Genomic DNA, 22,039 nt, shown 5'->3' on the forward strand with positions numbered 1-22,039 from the left:
CTGGGGCTACCAGTGAACAAAACACATATAGTCTGCCCATGTTCTCACTGAGCTTACAATGTTATGGGGAAAATAAGTGCCAAGGTGGGGGAAGTACAGGGTGAAATGGGAGCATTCAGGAGGAGCAGAAAACTCAGACTTGAATATTTGCAAAAGATTTCCTGAAAAAAGTTAAGATGTTAAGGATGGGATGTTGTACTGGTAAAGAAAGGGAGTATTCTGGACAGGAAGACTGGCATGTACAAAAACCAAGGTTACATACTATTAGATTTCCTTTTCTCTTGAGTATTTTCATTGGATGGTAGGTGGGATTAGCTGCTCAATTGTGATATGTCAGCAAATCTTTGTTTCGCCCTGATAGGTGAATAATTTGATTGGTTAGAAAAATCTTGGCTTATGGTCCTTTTCTCTCAGTAGTATATATAAATGTGTCCACTGTTTACTGGCTTAAGATGCTACAGAAGAGCTCTGACGACAGTGTCTTTTGCTGATAGTCTGTTTACTCTTTGCCTAGGGAATTTGTAAGATTTACCCTTGGTCTTCAGTTCATACATTTTCACAGGAAATGACTAAATATAGGTCTTGGTCGTTTGAAGCAGTTTAGTCAAGGCTCTAGAGTCAGACCCCTTGGGTTCACATTCTGACTATCCACTTAATCTCTTTTTTCCTCATCTGCATAAGGAGGATAATAGTACCTATTTTGTAGGGCTGCTGTAAGGACTCAAGTTAATAAATGTGAAGTCATTAGAACACTGCTTGGTAGAGTGAGCACTTATAATTATCATTTATTATTATTACCACAAATTCTTCCTGTAACTCACCATGCCCTTTGAAGCTAGACTCAGGTCTTTTTCAGCCCAAGAATTTTCTTATAAAAATTATTGCCTCTCTTCCACCTGTCCCATTTTTCCTTTTAAAACTCCTATTACACACATTAGGTTTCCTTATTCTATCCTCAAACTCTATTATTTTTACACTTTGAATTTTGCTCTAGGTTCAAAAATAGTTGTTCTGCTAGATTTTTTAAGCCGCTTAATTTAAGTCTCCATGTCACCATTCTCTTTAATTTGACCTATTGCTGTGATTGGTTTAAAAATAATGGTTTTTGGTTTGAATGTTTTTTAATACTGCACTTTCAATCTCTCTATGTTCATACTATCTTGTTCAAGTTATTGTCTCTCTCCTGCAGCAGCTCCACTTTGTTGGGGGCCTATCCCGACGATTTTATATTCCTTTCTTGTTGCTGGATCCTTAGCTGTGCAGTTATTTTTTTCTGTCTATACACTGAAACTCATTACTGGCAGTCTTAGAGTAGCAGTTGATCCCTCCTCTCCCATGGAGCTATATAGCAGGTATAGACAGAAAATTGGCTGTTGGTAGTCCTCTGACAAAGAACCAGAAAGAAATCTTTGCTCACAGGGAAGGAGGACTCAGCCCGCCTGATGTTCACATTCCTCTGAGGGAGAAAGGCAGTTGAGAGGTTCCAAGTATTTCTGTGGGTCAGTTTCTTACACCTTGTCTTAGGCTCTCCACCAGCCCTATTCTTTGAGATAGCCATACACCTGAGGTTTCCCTGCATCCAGCTGCTTGGCTGAACAGAAGTAAATAGGTTGAGTGGGAATGAAGTAAGATGAGTTCAAGCCACCAGCTTCCCAAATGCAATGACAGATTACATATAGTTCTTAAAATAGGCCAGGAAAACCAAAACTACTCACTGGGAAAATTGGCAAAGAACATGAATAGGCAATTTCCAGAAGAGAAAATGGAAATGGTTAAAAATAATATGGCAACATGTACAAACTTACAAAATGGGAAAAACAAATTAAAATAATAGATGTCGATACCAATCAGAATGGTAAAAGCTTAAAAGTGTGTTAACACTACTGAAGCAAAATGAGTAAAAGGAATGTCACACATTGCTGTAAGAAATAGGAATTATTTTGGCCTTTATGGAAAGCCACTGGCAAAAGCTATTCAAATAAAAAATACACATCTTTTAACCCAGCAATTCCCCCTGGAATCTACCCCCAAAGAAATAAAAGCACTAGGATATAAACGTGTTTGTACAAAGTTATTTACTGCAAATTTTCTAGCAGCAAAAAGTTCACAAAGTAAATGTCCACCAAGAGAAGAATGGTTTGGTAAATTACAGTGCATCCAAATCATGGAATATTATATACCCATATAAAATTAATTAGGACTGTAAGAGGTAGTTTGGAGAAATTCCTACTTTATTAAATGAAAGAAAATAAAAATGTATATAATATAATCCATTTCTGTAAAATGATAATCAAAAATGAATCTTATTTATATATATGTTTATATACGATTTTGTGAGCATGGAGAAAATATGGATGACACATTAAGTTGTTAACATAGTTATGATGGGCAGAGTTCTATGGGTGGAAGATGGAACAGAGACAACAGACTGTCCTTCATCTATGATTTCATTTATACATTTCAGTAAAAATTATATCTATATATGTGTAAGAAATATAAACCAAAAAGAACTTTGTTTCTTTCCTACACAAAATGGTCCTATATCTTGGATTCATCAATTATTTATTACTTCAATTGGTATTGGTTCACATGTAGAAAAATATTTTTGACTAACACAGGAAGTCTCTGGCCTTGAATACATGGCCACTGACTGTCATTCATTAATTCTATCACTAAATATTCTTTGACAGCCCCTTTATAGAGCCTATACTGGTAACATTACCATAACAGGTACAATCTCATTATTTTTAAACATCATTCAATTTTTAAAGATATCACCTGCTTTGGAGCAGTGTGTAAATGAAAACAATTTGATCACATTGAAGTAACTACTGAATGTCTCTCAGCATCAGTGTTCTCACTTATAAAATGGAAATGATAATAACTGCTACAATTTATCAAAGATCGAAAAGAAAATAAAGCATCTTGATATTCCAAATGCTCATAAATCATACTAATTAACAAAATTACAAACCAAAGGAGTATGAACTTGTCATTATATCTTCTCTAAACAGAGCTATGTAAATCAAGTAGCCAGAAAGAGCAATGTTATTATAATTTACCCCATTAGAGAAAAGCAAAGGTTATGCTGCAGGTTATATTCAAATTCCATTATTGTGAAACAAGAACATGTGAACACCCTTCCTTTGGTTACCCCACTACTACTCCATTTTTCTTCTTTAAAAGAGTATTATTCTAGGTATTGTTTACTAGTATTCATGTAAAAATATCTTAACCTATAAGTTAAATATTCTTAAATGTATTTAGTATAGCTATATACATTTGTACAGGAAACTACTTGATAAGCTTGCTTTAAATTTTAAAAATAAAGAAAAATTCTTGATACTGCTTTAAATTTTATTTCGACAGAGTCTATCCTTAACTAAAGTCTCTATTTAAAGCCTTTTATATACATACACAAAATTTTGCAAAGCATACTAGAAATTGCACTTAGCTATTAAAAGTAATGTTATGCAATTTTAAATGACAGGGGCTCTTATGTTTAGTTTTCAGTTCTCACACTTTAATGTGCGAATTGTCTCAGGTGATTGTTAAAGGTGTGGGATTCTGTTTTTTTAATAGGAAGCTAAAGTTATTTTAATGTGAAGATTTTTTTAAATGGTTGGAAATATACCAAAATATGAACAATTTATATGTTAGTGTGATAGAGGTCTATGGCCATGCCACTCTGAATAAGCCCAATCCTGTCTGATCTCAGAAACTAGGTAGGGTTGGGCCTGGTTAGTACTTGGATGGGAGACCACCTAGGTGTAAAAAATAAGGGATTGTAAACTGATAAGGTCCTTGCAATCTGTGAGGTCAACCAAGGGTTGCCTCGCCTAAAAAATATATAAATAAATAAAAATAAAATGTTAGTGTGATAGAATAATTATTTTTTAAAAACTTTCTATAATGTGATATTATTTTTCTAATTAAAAAATCATTACAAAAATTGAGGATAATTTTTAATTCTTATCCTAATCCATCTATTGTTAATCATAAAAATTTGTCATACAATTACAATATTACTTTTTTGATGAATCATTTTACTTTTATCAAGATATGAAAAGTTGCTATGGAAGGAAAGGAAAAAAAATTTTAATTGTCAACTTCCTAATTATTTTTATTTTATAAACTGAGGAAGATAATTACAATATTATCAAGACTAATTAAACTTTAATTAAATTCAAATAAGTATTTGGGGAAGATTAAAAGTATAACATATTGAATAAACACAGATCTGTTCCTGATATTTTTAAACACTTCCTACATCCAGTCCTTTGTTAAATTCCACAATTATTTCCCAAGCATTAACTGAACATTATCTTTTGGAACTAAAACTATCCTCTGAGTGATTATTGAAACTAATGATCGCTTACAGTAGATTATTTAATTTTGTAAAATGTAAACCTTGTCAGAAGAAAAAATGTCTAGTAAACCTTTGACTAACTGTGGTAACATCCATTTTAACAGTTTAGCTGTACCCTTTACCTGGAACATTTTTATGTGGAAATCCAAAGATGCCACAATATCTAACTGTTCGAAAATAAATTAGTTTTTTCTAACAATACTAAGAATAGTTTTCATATTTCGTTGAAGATTTTATAAAATGTTAGTGTAAATGCCTATAAAGCTATGTTTTTTTTCTTAACAGAGAAAGAAACCTCTACATGTAAACAGGGTTTTGGCTGATTTCCTCAAATTCTATATATTTTTTTTTCTTAAAATACACCCTGAGGAAAAAAACAAATCCTATAACATCAGAATTTTTTTAATGTTATTTTTTAAGTGGTCAATTATAATAATCATTAGTAACTGTACAATTAATTATAACTGATTCAAAAACATATTTGACAAGTGAACCCAAATGATATAATTCTATAGAAGAAAGTAAACAAGCCAAACAATCTAGAGGAAAAAGTAAGTCTCTATATATTTTGTTTAGGTTTTCATATAATAACTATTTGGGACAAGACACTGCTGGGGCTAGGGCACATCTCAAGTGAGTTTACATGGCAGATGCTTAAAATAAATGTGATAAATAAATGAATTAATTGCAAACTCATGTTCCTAATTTGTTCCCTACATCTTTTCTAAAGAATAGCCTATACACTTTTGTGGAATTTAAGACAATGAATTTAAATTGAATTTGAGCTGCAGGAGCTGCCTGATTTAAAAAGCTTAGTCCCAATCCTGAAACCTGAAAGCCAATGGAATCCTTAACACAAACCACACCTATTTACTCCTTTTCACTCTTTTCTACTGCTCTCCAATCTTATACCCTGAAAAATATGGAATATTACAGAACTTAGTTTTAAAGAATCTGGGAAACGTCGAATGGCACTTTCAGATCTACCAACAAATTTTTAAGTTGCTGAAGTAGCTGCAGATCATTCTCCTTTCTACCATCCAGGCATAATTTTAAAGTAAAGGTATTAAAGGAATGTCTGCAAATAAATTCATTTCATTCAACAAATAATTGTGTGCCTATGTGACAGTCTCTTTTTTAGCAGTGAAGATACAGTAGTGGAATAAAATAAGTTTTACAACTCATGGAGTTATATTTTAGTAAGAGAGTCAGGAAAATAAATAAAGTGGGTAGTTTAAAACTTTTGCTTTTCTGTATTTCCTAATTTTTTCTACAATCTATTGTACTCTATGTTATAATTCTCCTATTAAATGTACTTACAAATATATGCCTACATATATACAGATTTAGATTTAACAGACTGGCCAAAACTTGATGTCTCATAAAAAATCATTGTTCCTTCAGGCATCTAAAATGTGCCACAGAAACAACATATTTGTTAAACATGAATGTAAAGTATGTCTCATCGTGATTGAAATTAAAATTTGTTAACCAAAATATTATCTTCCATTCTAGATTATGTTCATTTTGATTCTTTGTACTAACCAAATTAGGTATTAGTTAATCTACTTTTCTGGACCAACTAAAAAATATTTGTAGTATGTGCTTAGGATTTATCAGGTGGATATGGGATATATGGACCTGAATTTTATTAAAGATCTTATAATCTAGTTGAAAATAAAATTATTGGAAATATAGGACTATAATTTTATTTTATATATGCTCCATGTCCTATAAAATACAAAAGAAAAGGAGTTCCGTACAAATTAGTTACCAAAGAAAGTTTCACTGAGCAGATGGAATCCAGGCCATTAACGAAAAGGTTTAAGTCAATGAAACAATATGAGTTTCTGAATAATGAAGATATCAACACAAGAATATTTACTAGGAAAATAGGTTGGTTAATTGTAATGGCGGTCCATTACAGAGGGTCCCAAAAAGCTAAGCAGAGTTTAAATCTGATACACAAAAATTGGGTGTCACCCAACAATGAAAGTATGGAAACTATGGCTAATCAGTAGGATCAGTGGGTGGAGGTGGGGAGGAAGACAGAGTGGTTTTCGGTGTCATGGGATAAGGCAAGCAAGCATTAACTGAGAGAATAGCTAAGAGGCTGTTGCTATCATCCTTAACTGGGGTAATAGTGACCTAGGGGAAATGGGGTAACAGGGAGGGAAAAACAGTCATATAGAGAGAAAATATATTTTTCATGGGGAAAAAAAATGAAAAATGTTATGGTAATTGCTGTAAAATTTACTTTTTATTAGATTATATGAGGTGACCATAAATAAGTCAGGTAGAAATTGTTTAAAATTAGGAGATAAGGATTGGCTTTCAAATAAGACAGTGGGATTAAAGATGTGTATTTGAGTCACTGGTTTAATTTCTCAAAGATATCCATTACCAGGCAGAGAAAAGGAACAGAACTGAGTGCTTGAGATAAGAGAAAAAGGATAAAACTATGTCTAAGAAGTCAAAGAACATTATAAGAGACCTAATGTATGGTGGGATATGCCACAGGTCAAAAGGAATGAGGGTATAGAAAAGATTAGTGGATTTGGCTGTAAGAAAGTTACTGCTTATCTATTACAAATTTAAATTTAAAAGTTGAAATCAATTACAAAATACTAATGGTAACATTTATTAAATATTTAATGTATGCAAGCACTACTCTAGGAGTTTATATGTAACTAAGGATTAATTCATTCAATCCTTAGTACTATTATATTTACTACTTAAAATGAGAAAACTGAGGCGCAGAACAGATTCGTAACTTGCTCAAGTTCTTAGCTGCTACACTATACTGTACTGTAGCAAGATATATGTATAAGGATGTTTAACAAGAATGCTTGTAATCAGAAAATTTGGAAACCCTAAATGACGTAAGAGCAGAATAACTGAATAAATTATGCTTTGTCTAAACAATGGAATGGGTTATACATATAGACGCTTTAAAAGCAATGATATATATTTATAATACTGAATGAAAATATGTCCATGTTATTTTTAAAAGTGGGAATTCAAAAAATATATACACCATTGGTATGTTTATCTATCCATCTACCTATTTCCCCCCTCCTACGTGTCTCTATTTATCAATTTAGTGACATAAACTCACGAGAAATACACACAAAACTGTTAGAAAAAACTGGTAACACTAGGAGAAGTGAAATAATTTTTGTTACATATTGCCATTATACATTTAAATAAATTTCTATAACAATTTCACAGCAGTAGAGTTGGGTTTTTGTTTTATAAGAGAAAAGAAAAAATATAGCTGATTTGGGACAGTAAATTCTTCTCCTGAGAAATTAATTGACATTTTTCTCTGGTTATAAACATCTTCATTTTAAATTCATTTTGAAATGCTCTCAAGTTCTTAGCCAGGCCTTCAAAGCTAAAAAAAGTTAAATGATTGCTAGGTAAATTAGGCAAAACTGACTTTCACCAAGACTGTTAAAAGTAAACTAAATTTGATTTTGGTCCAATTTATACGGCATCTGTCAACAATCATCACTTAACATTTACAGACTCAGCCTGTTTTCTTAAAAAATGTCTACTCTTTATTCATCACCATGACAAAGTGAGTACTTTGTCAACACCATGCCAAACATTACTTTTCAAAAATAACTAATTTGCAAATTTTGAGTTAAGGAAAATAGAGCAAGATATTTTACTTGAGAAAAGTGAGTGATTTGGTCTGAAGTATCAAAAATCACTAATTTTTATAGCTCAATTGGTTTTGCTACCGTAACTACTATGCCACCTCGCCCATCACTCCTTTGAAATTGATGTATGGCATAGATCTAAATGGTGAATTAAAATCAAGAATGAGAAATGTGTACAATTGTGAGATCCTCGAATTACTAGGAGTGTCAGAGAACCAAGTTTATAAGCCACTTATCTCAAAAATGGTATCAATTCTGTACTGCACAGCCAGAGTAGTGCTCAAGTAGATGTGCTGATTCACTTCCCTTGAAGGTCTAATATCAGTTTCTTTCTTTCACATTAACTTAGTTTTTTCTACTTTCCTACCTTAATTTTCAGCTTTTATGAATTGTCCTCAATAAAGTGAAAATCCTTCCAAGCAAATTAAAAATATCACTCAATAATATAATTTCTCTAGAATTACTATATGAACTTTTATACATCACCTTAGAAAATATTTCACCCCACTCCCATTTGCTGAGTTAACCTCCCTTTAGTATAGTCACACATTTTTTTTTTAATGTGTGAAGGGAAAATTTATGAGCAAAGAAACACAAGTCTTTATAATTCTTTCATCGCTCACTATACTTCTCACTGCATAAAACTGAGAACTGCTATTGTCAAAAAATAACAATTGAATTATTGGACAAAAGCTTTATTTTACTCACTCTTCTACTATAGATCATTTTACTTTCACTAATCAATAATTTCCTTCCCATTTTTTGTTTATACGCAAATTTAAAAATTTTTTCCTTCCCATTTTAATAGATTCCTATCACGATACCATTGCGCTTGCTTAATTTTCAGTAGCATCAGATGGCATCAAATTTTCCAATGCATTTCCTTGTTACTAATTCTACATACACTTTTATACTGCTGAATCAGGTAGAACATTTATAGACGGGTAATGCTTCATCTAGCCTTTCTTAAAATCACTTTTCAAAAACAGGATTTTCAAAAAGTGGATACAAATTCAGTGAATTACATTTCTCCACTTTTTGAGCAACTTGCCTTCCAGTATTTCTCTATCAATATAGATTTATGAAGATGGAAAAAATCTATTTTCCTCATTCTGTAAAACTTATAACATATTCATCAGACTAAAATATTAATTTTTATCAGTGCTATTTGAATTTTTAACTTTAGATTCAAAGTTATAATTATATCCTGTAACTAACTTGGCTACATTTTATCATTTTATCCAAAAGAATCAACATTTGTATTATGACCCAATTCTAGTTTTCTCAATCCTGTATGCAGTTTATTTCTATTTAATTGAAATGACATAATTCCACAACTCCTTTAAATGTTTATCAAATAATCTCCAAATCATCCTTTTCACAAAAAACTGTACATTTAATCTTTTTCTCTTGGACAAACTATACATTGGCCATTTTTACTAAAATTCTAAAGCAATTAAAAGAAGTTACCTAGGCTCAATTTAAAAGAGCATACTGGCAAACTTTAGTAGTGAAATACCAATTCTAAATGGTCAGTCTAAAATGATTGTAAAAATGAAAGATATTTAAGTAAAATTATATTTGTTAGTTTCTTATAAAGCAAAAACTTGGAAGCAATTTTGTACATGAATGTACAAAATAAAGGACTGATTAAATAGCATTTATCTAGAACAGACTACTTTAGCATAGTTAAGTGATTTTGTATCATAAATAATAACAAAAATATGCTACCATGTGAAAAACATGTTACGAAACTTTAAGTTTTTACTTTATAAATACCCACATCTAAAAAAGCTAACGATAGTGAAAGGTAGTGGAAATAAAATTTTTTTCCCATTATGCTTATACTCTTCTAATTTCCCTGCAATAAACACATATTACTCATTTTAAATATTTAAAATTTTTATTTTCCTTTTTAAACAATCATGACAAGTTGTTTTTCCTTCCTCATTTTCTTTTCTTTCAACCACCATTCATTTGATACATTGTTATGCTTGTCTTTTAAAATTGAACTATTCAATTCCAAAATTTTCATTCATCTACATATTTAGTCACGACTGTTTCTGAAAGCCTATGATAATAACTATTTGTTCAGCATTCCATCTAGGTATTATTCCATTGACTCATTTGAAAACAAGTGAGTCAACATCATAAAAAAATCCCACAGGACATGTTTGCCTTCTCCAGCTAGTCCTGCTGCTGGTAAGACTGCATGTTCCAGGGCTGGATCCTTTTTGTGCTCAATAAACCTTTTCTTTCAGAAAATAAAAACCCACAAAGGCACTGATTTTTATCAGTTTATTTCACAGCACCCAGAAGAGTGCCTAACATTTAGTAGACATTCAATAAATAGTTGCTAAAAAAACATGGATATAAATCTATTGCCGACTGCATATTCACTCAAAATTAACTTTTGGAATATTATACTACCTTAACTATCAATGGAAATGTAAAAATGAAAATGTATAAGTTTTATAGAAAGCTCATGATGAGTTCTGTGATTCTTGTTAAAACATTAACTAAAAAACCTAACTTAAATAAAAGGGTTTATTGTTAAAATATTAACCAAAAAAATCACACTTCAAGAAAAATGTTTAGAAAGAATGCTACATTTTATACTGTCAGTCAATTCAGAATAAGAATTTTAAAAAATGGGCAAGGACTGATCAAAACTCTAATACGGATTTTGAAAGATTTTCACATGGTTTTTAGATAATTCCATGTAAACACCCTAATCAATTTTATTTCATTCTCTTGAATGAAAACATGGTTTTTATTTGCCATGTAACAGTGCTTCTAATAAACCTAAAAGATGAGAAACTAGGATTTTAAAAATGTTAGTTTAAATAGGTAGATATATCTAACAAATTATTGTTATGAAAAACAAAGAAAAGGGTCAGGTAAAAAAACATTAAATTCCAGAAGAATCAAGATTATGAATTTTCTTCCTCTATGATAGACATGTTTAAAAGTTGAAATTTTGGCTCTATTTTAATAGGTTAAATCATATTTTGAAATTTTGTGTTTATCTCCAGAATGTTTACAAAACAATCTAACAGGTACTTAAATTTTAAACTTATTTTTTCCTTATTTCATAATGTCCTAAGTGTATTTCTCCAAACAGACCATATTTAAAAGCTTAACAAAAGTATGTATTATCTTGTCTGGAATTGGATTTATATGGTTTGAAATGTTTGGTTTGCATTTTCCAAAGTGATATCATCAAAAGTAAAGAATTAAGTTCAAATCCTATATGGAATATCCATTAAAGTTTTAGTAGACAAGAATGAAATAAAAATCATACTGGAATTCCTGTCGTAAAAAGGAGGTCCTCTTTATGCTATCACTGAAATGTAAAGAAGTTGAAGAGAAGAAAACCTGAATAATAAGCTCTGGGTCAAGATGAAATTTTATCCTGTAAATCAGTAATCCCCAACCTTTTTGGCACCAGAGACTGGTGCTCCTAGCGCTGGGGAGCGGTTGCAAATACAGATGAAGCTTTGCTCACTAGCCCGCCGCTCATCTCCTGCTGTGCAGCCAGGGGATGGGAGGAGAGAAGTGTGGTGGTGGTGGTGGTGGCGGGTGGCGGGGAGGGGGAGCAGCTGGAGACCCCTGCTGTAAATGAAGTACAGAAGGAAGGCTCCTGTAATCTACCAAACGCATGGTCATTCTTTCTTTCTAGTAGATTCTAATATACAGGTCTAATTTTGTCCAAGTTTATGTAACAGGTTAGTGGAGCTGGCTGCTTATCAAAAGCTGTGACATGTAAAAAGTAATAGGAAAACAACATTTTCTTAATGTTGTTTCCCAAAGAACCTGAGCTCTTCACGACCCTTTCTCGATCACTACCTAAACCTGAGGAAGGAGAACAAGGGAACTGGAACAAGACCATTGTTCTGTTCCCTTCTCATATCCCCTCAGCATCCCACGATATGCACGAAAATCATCTTAGGATGGGCTTTCAAATTGCTACAGCTGAAATACATTGTTGGCTAGGAAGGCGTGAATGCTGGAAAACTAGATTTTATTTAAGGTTAGCCTTACCATTGGGGAAACTAGTTTACCACACAAAATTCACGTCAAAGTGCTCTATATGATTGTTAAAAAGATGTCTTCATTATTCCTATGCCTACTATTTTCAATGACCTTACTGAATAGCTCAAGAAAGTGTGTACTGTGAATCAAGATTTTTCTTCACAATATTTTATAGGTAAATGAACTTAAGGGAAAAAAAGAATATAACTACCCACAGAAACATACTGTTATAAAATCTACTAATCTAAAACTTATCATTACATATGGTAATTTAAGTTTTTGCTCATGTCTTTCTAATGTTGAGTTGCAAGACTATAAAAAGCTCAAGACATGTATGAGAAAAATACTTTGCAAACATAAGATTTAAATGGGAAATCATAGGTTTTCATCAACTAAAAGAAACTCTACGTACAAAACATGTATTTGAAAGGAAAAAATATTTGTAGCAAGTCAAAAACACCAAAATAACAAAATATATTGGTCTTTCATCTCAGCATATTTATCATTCCCTCCAATCTGACATTGAGGAAAAAAAAAAAACATAAGCAATAAAGATAACATACTATTTAGTTATAATAAAATTGCTCAAACTTCTAAATAGCAAACTGTGATAAAGTTTCTCTTAACTCCACTAATCTATAGTGTTCCTGAAAATAAGAAAAAAACAAAACAGACAAATGGTAGGATATCAGGTTTCAAAAAATAAATTTAAAATTTTTAAAAATGAAATACTCAGTCTTGTTCATAAGAGAAATGCAAATAAAAACCACACTAAGATAATTTTTTACCTATGAATACTGACAAAAATTAAAGTGTAATACAATTGCAGTAAGAAGATGCAAAGAAGTTGGCTCTATCAAAGTTTATCAATAAGATTTTTAAATTGTTACAATCTCTGTGGAAGGCAATTTGAATTTAGAAAATTCAAAAACTCCACATACTCTTTGATTCAGAAATTCCCACAGATATAGGAATTTAATATATATATTCACACAAGTGGAAATTATATGTATGCAGATATTCAATGCAGTAATGTTTGTAATAAAACAAGTTTGGGAAGAACTTCAATGTCCTTCAGAAGACAGATTAAACAAAATACAGAGTATTATGTACTTGTTTAAAAAAACTCTAGTCTATGGCCATGCTACCTCGAACAAGCTAATCCCATCTGATCTCGGAAACTAAGCCACGTTGGGTCTGGTTAGTACTTGGATGGGAGACCACCTAGGAAGGCTAGGTGCTGTAGGTATAAATAATAAAAAAATAAGAAATTGTAAGCTGATAAGGTCCTTGCAATCTGTGAGGTCAATCAAGGGTTGGTTGCCTCGCCTAAAAAAAAAAAATTAATAAAATTAAATTTAAAAAAGCTCTAAAATTTACTTTCATAATAAAAAAAAAAAAAAAAGGCAAGGTGAAAACAATCTAAGATCACATAATTATTCATGCAAAAAGAGCGGAAAAAAAAAGATGAACATATGTCACTAGGCAGGGGAACTGAGTGGTTCAAGTACAGATAGACGAAAGACTTCTGTACGTCCCTTTTGTATCTTAGACTTTTTAACTACATTTTTTCAAAAACAGATGTATTTTAAAACTCTTCAGATGATACATAACCTTTTGTGGCATCTTTTATGTTTAAATACATTTCTGTATTTCACCATCAATTCTCAAAACAAACATTCCTAATACTCTAAATGTACAAGAAATAGGATTTGTATTATGCATATAGAAATTAAATGTAAAATGTTTAATTATTTAACTACTTTTTAAGATAAGGGGTTACTTTTGCAGTTTCTAAATACCTAGCAGCAGAATTTAAGCATTTTTAATGAAAACAACCAACTGTAACACAAACTGAGAGCAGAGGTACACACTACCATAAAAATTTAACTCATTTAGTCATATAATTTTCAAACTTAAAAAACAAATATTAACTAATTAACGAGACACTGCTGTCACCCAATTACAGTGTTTTATAAAGTAATTATAGCATTTAACAATGAGATTATTAGATATACATGGGTAAAAATTTAACTGAAAGCCAACATTTACTTTAAGAAACTGTTAGCCACAAACTTTATAAATTTCTGACACTAAACAAATCAAAATACATTTACCAAATTTATAAGTATAAAATTCATAGTCATTTTCCTCTTAAAAATGAAGCTAAAAATACCATTATTACAATTCTAATAAAAGTCCTTTCATTTATGAGAACCTTCATTAGAACAGATTGACTTTGGGGGAGAAAATAAGAGTAATTTGATGGATACTAACTAAATGAATAAAAATATTCTTTAAAGTACATATATTTTTTAGTTTGAAGAAGTTATAATCAGAAATGTAAAAAAATACACAAGTAACTTTGACAATATTCTACCTGTGCCTATATCATTCTTCACCCAATAAATTTTTTTTTCCCTGGGTACAGAACTTTTACAGCTATTTTTTTCAATTACAGCTGACATTCAGTATTATCAACAGCTACTTTCTTTCACCAAATTGAAGAGGCAATTCCAGTCTTCTGACTTCATTGTTGCTGCTGGGAAGTTGTCAAGTAACTGCCAGTCCTTTGAAGGACATTTGCTTTATGTCTCCAGCTTCTTTTGTTATGCTCTTTGTCTTTAGTTTTCTAGTTTTATTCTCATGCATCTAGGTAATTCTTTTTTTAACTCTGGGATTCATTGCGCATCCTTAATCTGTTGAGTTTTTTAACCATTCTGGAAAATTCTTAGTATTTATCTCTTCAAATTGTGCTTGTGCCCAATACCTCTCTTCTACTTCTGGAAATTCAATTACACATTTTCACTCTATACTTTGTGGCTGTTAATCTTCCATTTAAAAATTTCCCTGTCTTTTTAAGCACCAATCTGGATTTCTTCAATTCTCCAATTCTCTCTTCACCTCTGTCTAATCAGTTAACCTATTACCTTAATTCTAGTTTTTGAAGTCTTTGCAGATGTTTCTGCTATGTGTGTTTTCCTTATGTACTTCATTTTTAATAATTAAACTCCTTTTCTTGGAAAAATATTTGTGGAGATTCCTTTGTGGCTCAGGATGAACGTGCATTCCTCAAAAGGTTTTGAGTAAGCTCAGTTATCTATGAGCATGAGCATAAGTCAGACTGAGTCCACCTTACATTCATGGTTCAAACTCTTTTTGAACCACCCAAGTGGTATTTATCTGGACCACAAATCCATGCAAGGGCCAAATTATTGTTGTAACATCTCAGGATTTCTCCATTCCGCTTTGCTCGGGATCACAGCAACTTTCCTTGGTCTCCTAAGGTTGGGAAGATGGCATACCTTCTGGTTCATGGTCACAACAGAGAATTGCCTTCTCATAGCTTTGAAGGGAGAGAATGTCCTGTTGGGCAGGACTTAGGCTTTGACTTTTGCTGCCTAAGCTTCTAGAAGCCTTCAAATCTGCAGCTTAAGTTATCCCAGTTTGACAAAGGCTCTCACAATAAGAACAGTTTGGGTATTCTGCTTACACACACACACACACACACGCACGCACGCACACACGCACGCGCGCGCGCTTTCCAATTCTTTTGGTGTTTTCCAATTGGGTTTTGGCTTGGTAATTCCTTACATGCCATCAGTTCTTCAATGCTTTTAAGACTTTTTTTATATTGTGTCCAGCAGTCTTAGTTGTTTTCAGTGAGAGCTGATCCGAGTAACCAAACTCACCACAAATCTTCAAAATATGTTAACTAGCTTTCCAAAAAATAAGGAAAAATTTTTGTATACAAACTATCTTGAAAAGCAACTGAAAACTTTAAAATCCGATATTAATTGAAACACTAAATTTCCAAAAGTTAAAAAGTTACAGAATTAACCAAATATATTTCCATAATATTTTATAGAATTCCCAAATAAATGTAATTTAATTCTCTGAAACACTATGAATCTAGCAGTTTGAGTTTACCTTGCTTAAGTAAGTGAATTTTGCGTAAAAGCCACAAGAACAAAAAGGAAAGTAATATGTAAGACACTCCTGTTTTAAAAAATATTATTTAAAAATCTACATTATGAATTGTTAAAATAGGAATTTATACATATCAACATCTAGATATCTTAATGAATGCCCACTCATCAACCAGATGTTCACACTGTACACATACAAACATTAGTCAAAGTTGAGAAAAGAGGTGGGGAAGAGTTAGAATGTTTTTGCTTTACTAATTTGACAAAACCACCTATGAAAACTCTAGTTTTTATCTCATATAATGCACATACAAATGTCTCAGAAATTTTACTCCAACATATGTGGCTAAAACTTTATTGTAACCAGTCAGGCATTCATCTTCTGTATCAGATTTTAAAGTTTTATCTGAAAACATTTTGGAATCGCAAGCAAATTTTATAAAATGCTCGGTAAATTAGTAATGCCCTTTACATTGGGTAATTCTTTAAAAACCTTTTTGTCATTCATCAAGATAATTTTAATATAAAAAAAGCTTATTCTAAGATACTCAAATATTTGAGGATATTAGACAATTTGTATATTTTTATAAAAACTAAAGATGAGCCTTTTTATTAACTTGTTAAGAGTAAAGGCATTGGCCACCTACAATTTTATAAAAAATACATTTTGTTATAAATTGATATAATCTAATTCTTAGAAATTAAAATTCAAATTTTAAAATATGATCAACTCAATTTTATTTCCCACTGTGGATTTTTCATCCAACAAATATTTAGAGCACCACTATATGCCCAGCATTGTTCTAGGTTCCTAAGAAATAGCAATGTACAGAAGACAAACTCTAAGCACAAGTAAACTGTTTAGTATATTAGGAGAGAGTATTATAGATGAAAAAAGAAAGGAAGTTTTGAAGTACTGAAAACAGATATGGCAATTTTAAACAGGACAGCCATGATCTCACTGAGAAGATAACACTTTTTGCAAGAATTTGAAACAGGATTTTGTCAAGCTGCTATCTGGGCAAATTTCTTGAGAGCAGATAAAACAGCTAACTAATATAAAGAAAAGCTTTGAGATGAGAATGTATCTGGAATGTTTAAGAAGTCCAATGTGACTGAAGAGACTATTATGTGAATTACCATGAAGCTATCAAGTATGAAACTGTATACTTAAGTTGGTATTCTATTTATTCCTTACACTAATTTTCTAATTTAAAAAATTATTTAATCAACTCATCTGAATTTAAGAAATAACTGATTATTAAAACATAAGACTTTATAGATAAAAATTCATTAAATATGTATGAATTTTTTTACAATATCTAATTTCTACTTGGAATACAACCCTGCTTATTCTAAGGTCTTTGAAGATTCTAGAAAGTAGCCAAACCCAATTAAGAACCAGAACTCACTAATTCAGTGATCAAATTTCCATTATAATCCTGAATTACTTACTGTTATAAAAAAATTTCTCATGTAATAAATTGCCTAAAAAATTTACAATAAATCACTATCATATCAACACAATTCGTATTAAAACTTCCCTTATTAATCTAACATATTGCCATAGGTAAACAATATTTTCTCCTTAATCGAATTTTGGACTTTATAAAAATTTGAAAATTTAGAGACTGACATTTACCAGTTTGTCAGACATTTGAAAAGTTCTTGTGTTTTCAACATTTTTTAAATTTTAGCCAGCCTTTAAGTATTCCAATAACATCAGGACATTAGCTTCAGGGTTTTGTTCAAAACTAAGTTTCAGTCTTTGATACTAGAATAAATGTTTAAGTGGCATTTTTAAATCTTGGTTACCAATTTTGTCCTTTTGGTATAACTGTCCCTTTTGTGTATACTTGCATTTTAACATATTTAATGAAATAAAGAGATAAAAGTCTCAAAATTTTTTCATTAATAAAATTCATATAAAATGAGCAATAATTTTTTCTGTGCCTACGTCAATTTGAAAATTGTATGTTATTGGATAAACACCAGCGATGCGCTATCTGAGAACTGGCATTTAGTAAAAACAGAGTTTATTCATGGTGAAAATTTTTCTAGCAAATTGTTTGAGGCAAATGCTCAAGTTTTATCCATAAAAAGTAACTAATTTTCTCCCTCAAAATGAATATTTTGGTCAATTAATGTTTCTCAAATGATATGAAGACTATTAAACGGTCTTATAGCTCAATTCTTAGTTTCTTAAGACTCAAATACAATGTAAAAATTAACGAAATGAAAGAAAATTTCTAACCAACAGGCAATTTCTCTTTGAATAGGAAACTTCCACTCAGTTAACATCTAAATTTCTGTAGGCATTTGAGTTGAAACAAGGGCCCAGAACCATATAAATATCTCAATTTAAGATTTTCCTAGAGCAAAATTACATTCATCTTATTATTTTAGCCACTATGAAGTTTCAGATGTTTACGCCAGTTCTATTTCCTAACAGCTTAGCAGCAATTCTAGATTAACTATAAAGCTCATGTTTCTGTAACTAAGAAAAAATTCATGTAATAGTCATTAGCATGTTTAAAATACTAGAAACAAAATTCAGCTTACAAACTACCAAGCTGTTGCAACAGCTCGAATAAAGTATTTTTTTTTCCTCCCCTTTGTTGAGGCTTCGGCAAATACTTTTCTATCAAAGATAGGTATTTTTTCTATCAAAACACCATCTAGTTGTTATAATTGTCTCATATACCAAATTGTAAATTTTTTCACTGAGGCGTCCATATTATCTAAGTGTCTAGCATGTGTTCATTCAGTAGATACTTGAAAGTTATTTCCCCATCTTCTTGATATATAAAGTGAAAGTAAGAAACTGAAACATTTTCATGTATTTTTCTGCCTACGGCCACGTAAAAATCTATGAAAATACAGAGATAGCATGGAGCCTGAAAATGTACCACATGACTTTGAGAATTTATAAATTCAACAGTCAATTGTACTACGAAAAAATAGTATTAACACTTAGAGCAATTTTGTGAACAGGACCCAGGCAAATATGTCAACTGGATTCTGTTCAAGTCTTCTTCCTACTAAACATCAACTGTGTCAGGGTAATTTTAAGGATTCTACATGCAAAATAACTTGCCAAAAGGGTTTGCTAAAAAAAATTCTGCATATTTTAATCTGCACAGAATCTCCTAAAAATTAAACTGCAGCTTATACTTTTCTTCCTATCCAAAAAGTATCTTACAATAAGCACCACTGAATACACTAAATTCCTACAGCTCTATTGTGGGAAATTTAGAATTGCAAAACTTTTACAGATAAAAAATTTCAAGTTTTAACATAACATCGTAATTGTTTTTTTTAGAATCAACTGAGCTATGTCAGGAAGCTGCATGAAAAGAGCTCAGTTTTCAGTGACTTAGATTGGAGTCGTGCTCAAAAAATATTTCTCGAATTTCTGATAAATTACAAATTAACAAAAAACTGGGAATGTTGGTCAATGTGATTTTCCCATTAACTACAGGAGTCAAGATCCTCCATAGTTTTTAAATGAGAGCTAGATATTGTGCCTAATTCCAATCTTTCACTTTTTTCACAAAGTTTTGTTTCCTAATTTCAAATATTTTAAAGATTCTTTCTAAAAACAAAAAAATCACAATAGTCTATCAAATCAGAACTTATTTTGCAAGACTTCTATACTTCAATGGCAAGAAGTGTGAAGAAAACGGTTTAGTAAGTAGTTATTCAAAGGCTAACATCCTTTACCTAAGTTCTTAATTTTGTCCCTAAGAAAATTCTATTCAAAGAAAATTCCTAATTGCTACTTCATAAAGTAAAATTTTTCTCACATTAATGTTGAATGTAAATAAGTATTTGAAGCTGTAAAGAATGTGTTCTTAGAAATTAAAATTGCAGAATTACTAAAACCTGTGGCTTTTGTGTTCAGAATCCCTATTTGATATTAGATCTCAGTACATACAAGTTAAAAATTTTAAAACAGTGAAGAGTAAAACTACAAATAGCAAAGAATTTTAGAGCTAAGATTGTATATAAACCATAAGGTGAGTTTGCACAGAAGTTACTGTACAATGTTATCATCTAAAAGATTTGAAGAAATTTTATGAGGTTGACTAGCTATGATCTATTTTTTCAAATGTACCTAAAAATCCTAACAGCTAAATAAAAATGCAAGAAACTCTTGAGCAAATAAAAAGGAGTCAGTTATGAAAATACTAGAGCTATTTGTGCAACATACTGAAGTTTAGGTCCCTAAGATTAGTATAGTGGTTTATAGTGGTTAGTGACCAGGAGCCCAAACCCAGAAATTAGAATACCTGAGTATAAGCCCCCAACTTTCCTACTACTTCTCAGTAGCTTAACCTTTAATTCTGTTGATCTGAGGAAAGTAATTTAAGTCTTCTAAATTTCAGAAAATCTAGACGTCTGGAGAAAATGGGGGATAACACATATCTACCTCAAAAGGTAAAATGCGATTAACCAGATATTCCATAAAAAGTAATCAGAATATATTAAAGGTCTAATAAACTTTAGTTATTACTGTTGAGGCAAGTAATTAGACTAAAGGAAAAAAAATCACTATCAACAAGATACAACTGAAAATCAGCAATGGATTTTTAAAATGTAAACATCTTTTTTACTTCTAAAAATCTATTCTAGAATATATTTCACCCCCTAAAAAAAATCTTCCTCCATTTTCCTTATATGTCCACATACAATAGTTTTCCATAAAATTTAGTTTTGTAGATCTATACCCAAAATTTAACAATTGAAAAACACCTGCTTACTTTTAAGAACTCCAGTACAATTCCACACATATTTTAGGTAAGATCCACAAAAATTTTAGCTTATTGTAAATATATGTAAATTCAGAATAAGCTGCCTCTTAGTAGTAAAAATACAAAAAATTCCCACTCTCCAGTATGATGGCAGTCCAAAAAACAATTATTGTTTGGAACAGTTATGGGACTTCCATTTATGCTGCAATTCACAGATCATTGGAAACAACACTTGCATTCACATGAGTTTTCCTATTCATATGGGAAGGGGATGAGAATGAGATCTGTGTGGTAAACTGATACACAGAAGGAACAGAGATAGGACCATTATAAGGACATAAAATTCAAATAATTTCATTGATCACTGAAATAGAGAACTTTAAAAAACAATAAATCTGGAACAGTAAACGTGAAATGGATATTACATCGTTAGAACACCACTGTTCCCTTTCAGTGTAATAACGGTATTGCAGTTATACAGGACAATACTCTCTATATAATAAAAAGAAGTATGTATGGTAAAACATAACACTGTATCAAGGTGGAAGGTGTACAAGTATCTATGACAATATACTATTTTTTCGATTTTTCTGTTTAGTTTTCATAGTAAGATATTAGGAAGGGTAGAAAAGATTAAATGGCTTGCCTAACATCACAGAAATTTAGTACAAGAGCTGAAAGTAGAAATCCTAGGTCACTATAATACAAATTGTGTCATTCCTATTTCTCCATAGTATCCTTTAGAGTGCCCTATAAATTGCCTCCACTTCTTTAAATGAACAATTCTTTAAACATATCTTTTCCGCACTACCAAAAATGATCAACCCATTGTTTAACACAGATAAAAGGCAGAATTTTGACCCTGTAGGTGAGGCACACGGCAAATAATCACTAACTGTAAAAAATTAAATCATAGACACTAACTATTATATTAGTTCTTTAGATTTGGAGTCTCTCTTCTTTCAATGTAAATCTCAATACTGTTTTGTGAACTCAGGAAATTGAAATTTACCATCTAACAACTTTGCTTTTTGGAGAATACCACTTCCATGGTTTAAGCAATCTTTAATTGCTAACCGAAAAATTATTTTCTTTAAAGTGGCACCTTTCTAATTTGTGCCTGAAATCACCAAGAAATTTTTTAAAATAATTTTAAAAATTAAAAAATAAAGCATTTGCATATGCAATCAAATATTTATCTAGATCTTTTTGACTCACTTTCTAACATTTTTTAAAGCCAAAGAGCCCATGATTAAAAAAAAATTCTTATTTGAAATAATTTGC

The 22,039-nt window shown here is 31.1% G+C and overlaps 1 protein-coding gene across 1 annotated transcript in view; it reads right to left on the bottom strand.

Annotated features, from left to right (window-relative positions):
• The window catches only part of CSTF3 (cleavage stimulation factor subunit 3), a 63,085-nt gene that overhangs the window by 19,595 nt on the left and 21,451 nt on the right, over nt 1–22,039 (bottom strand). The window lies entirely within an intron of this gene.

Source organism: Pteropus medius, unplaced genomic scaffold (assembly GCF_902729225.1).
Source record: "Pteropus medius unplaced genomic scaffold, Ma_sr-lr_union100, whole genome shotgun sequence".
In the NCBI taxonomy this organism is placed as follows: domain Eukaryota; kingdom Metazoa; phylum Chordata; class Mammalia; order Chiroptera; family Pteropodidae; genus Pteropus; species Pteropus medius.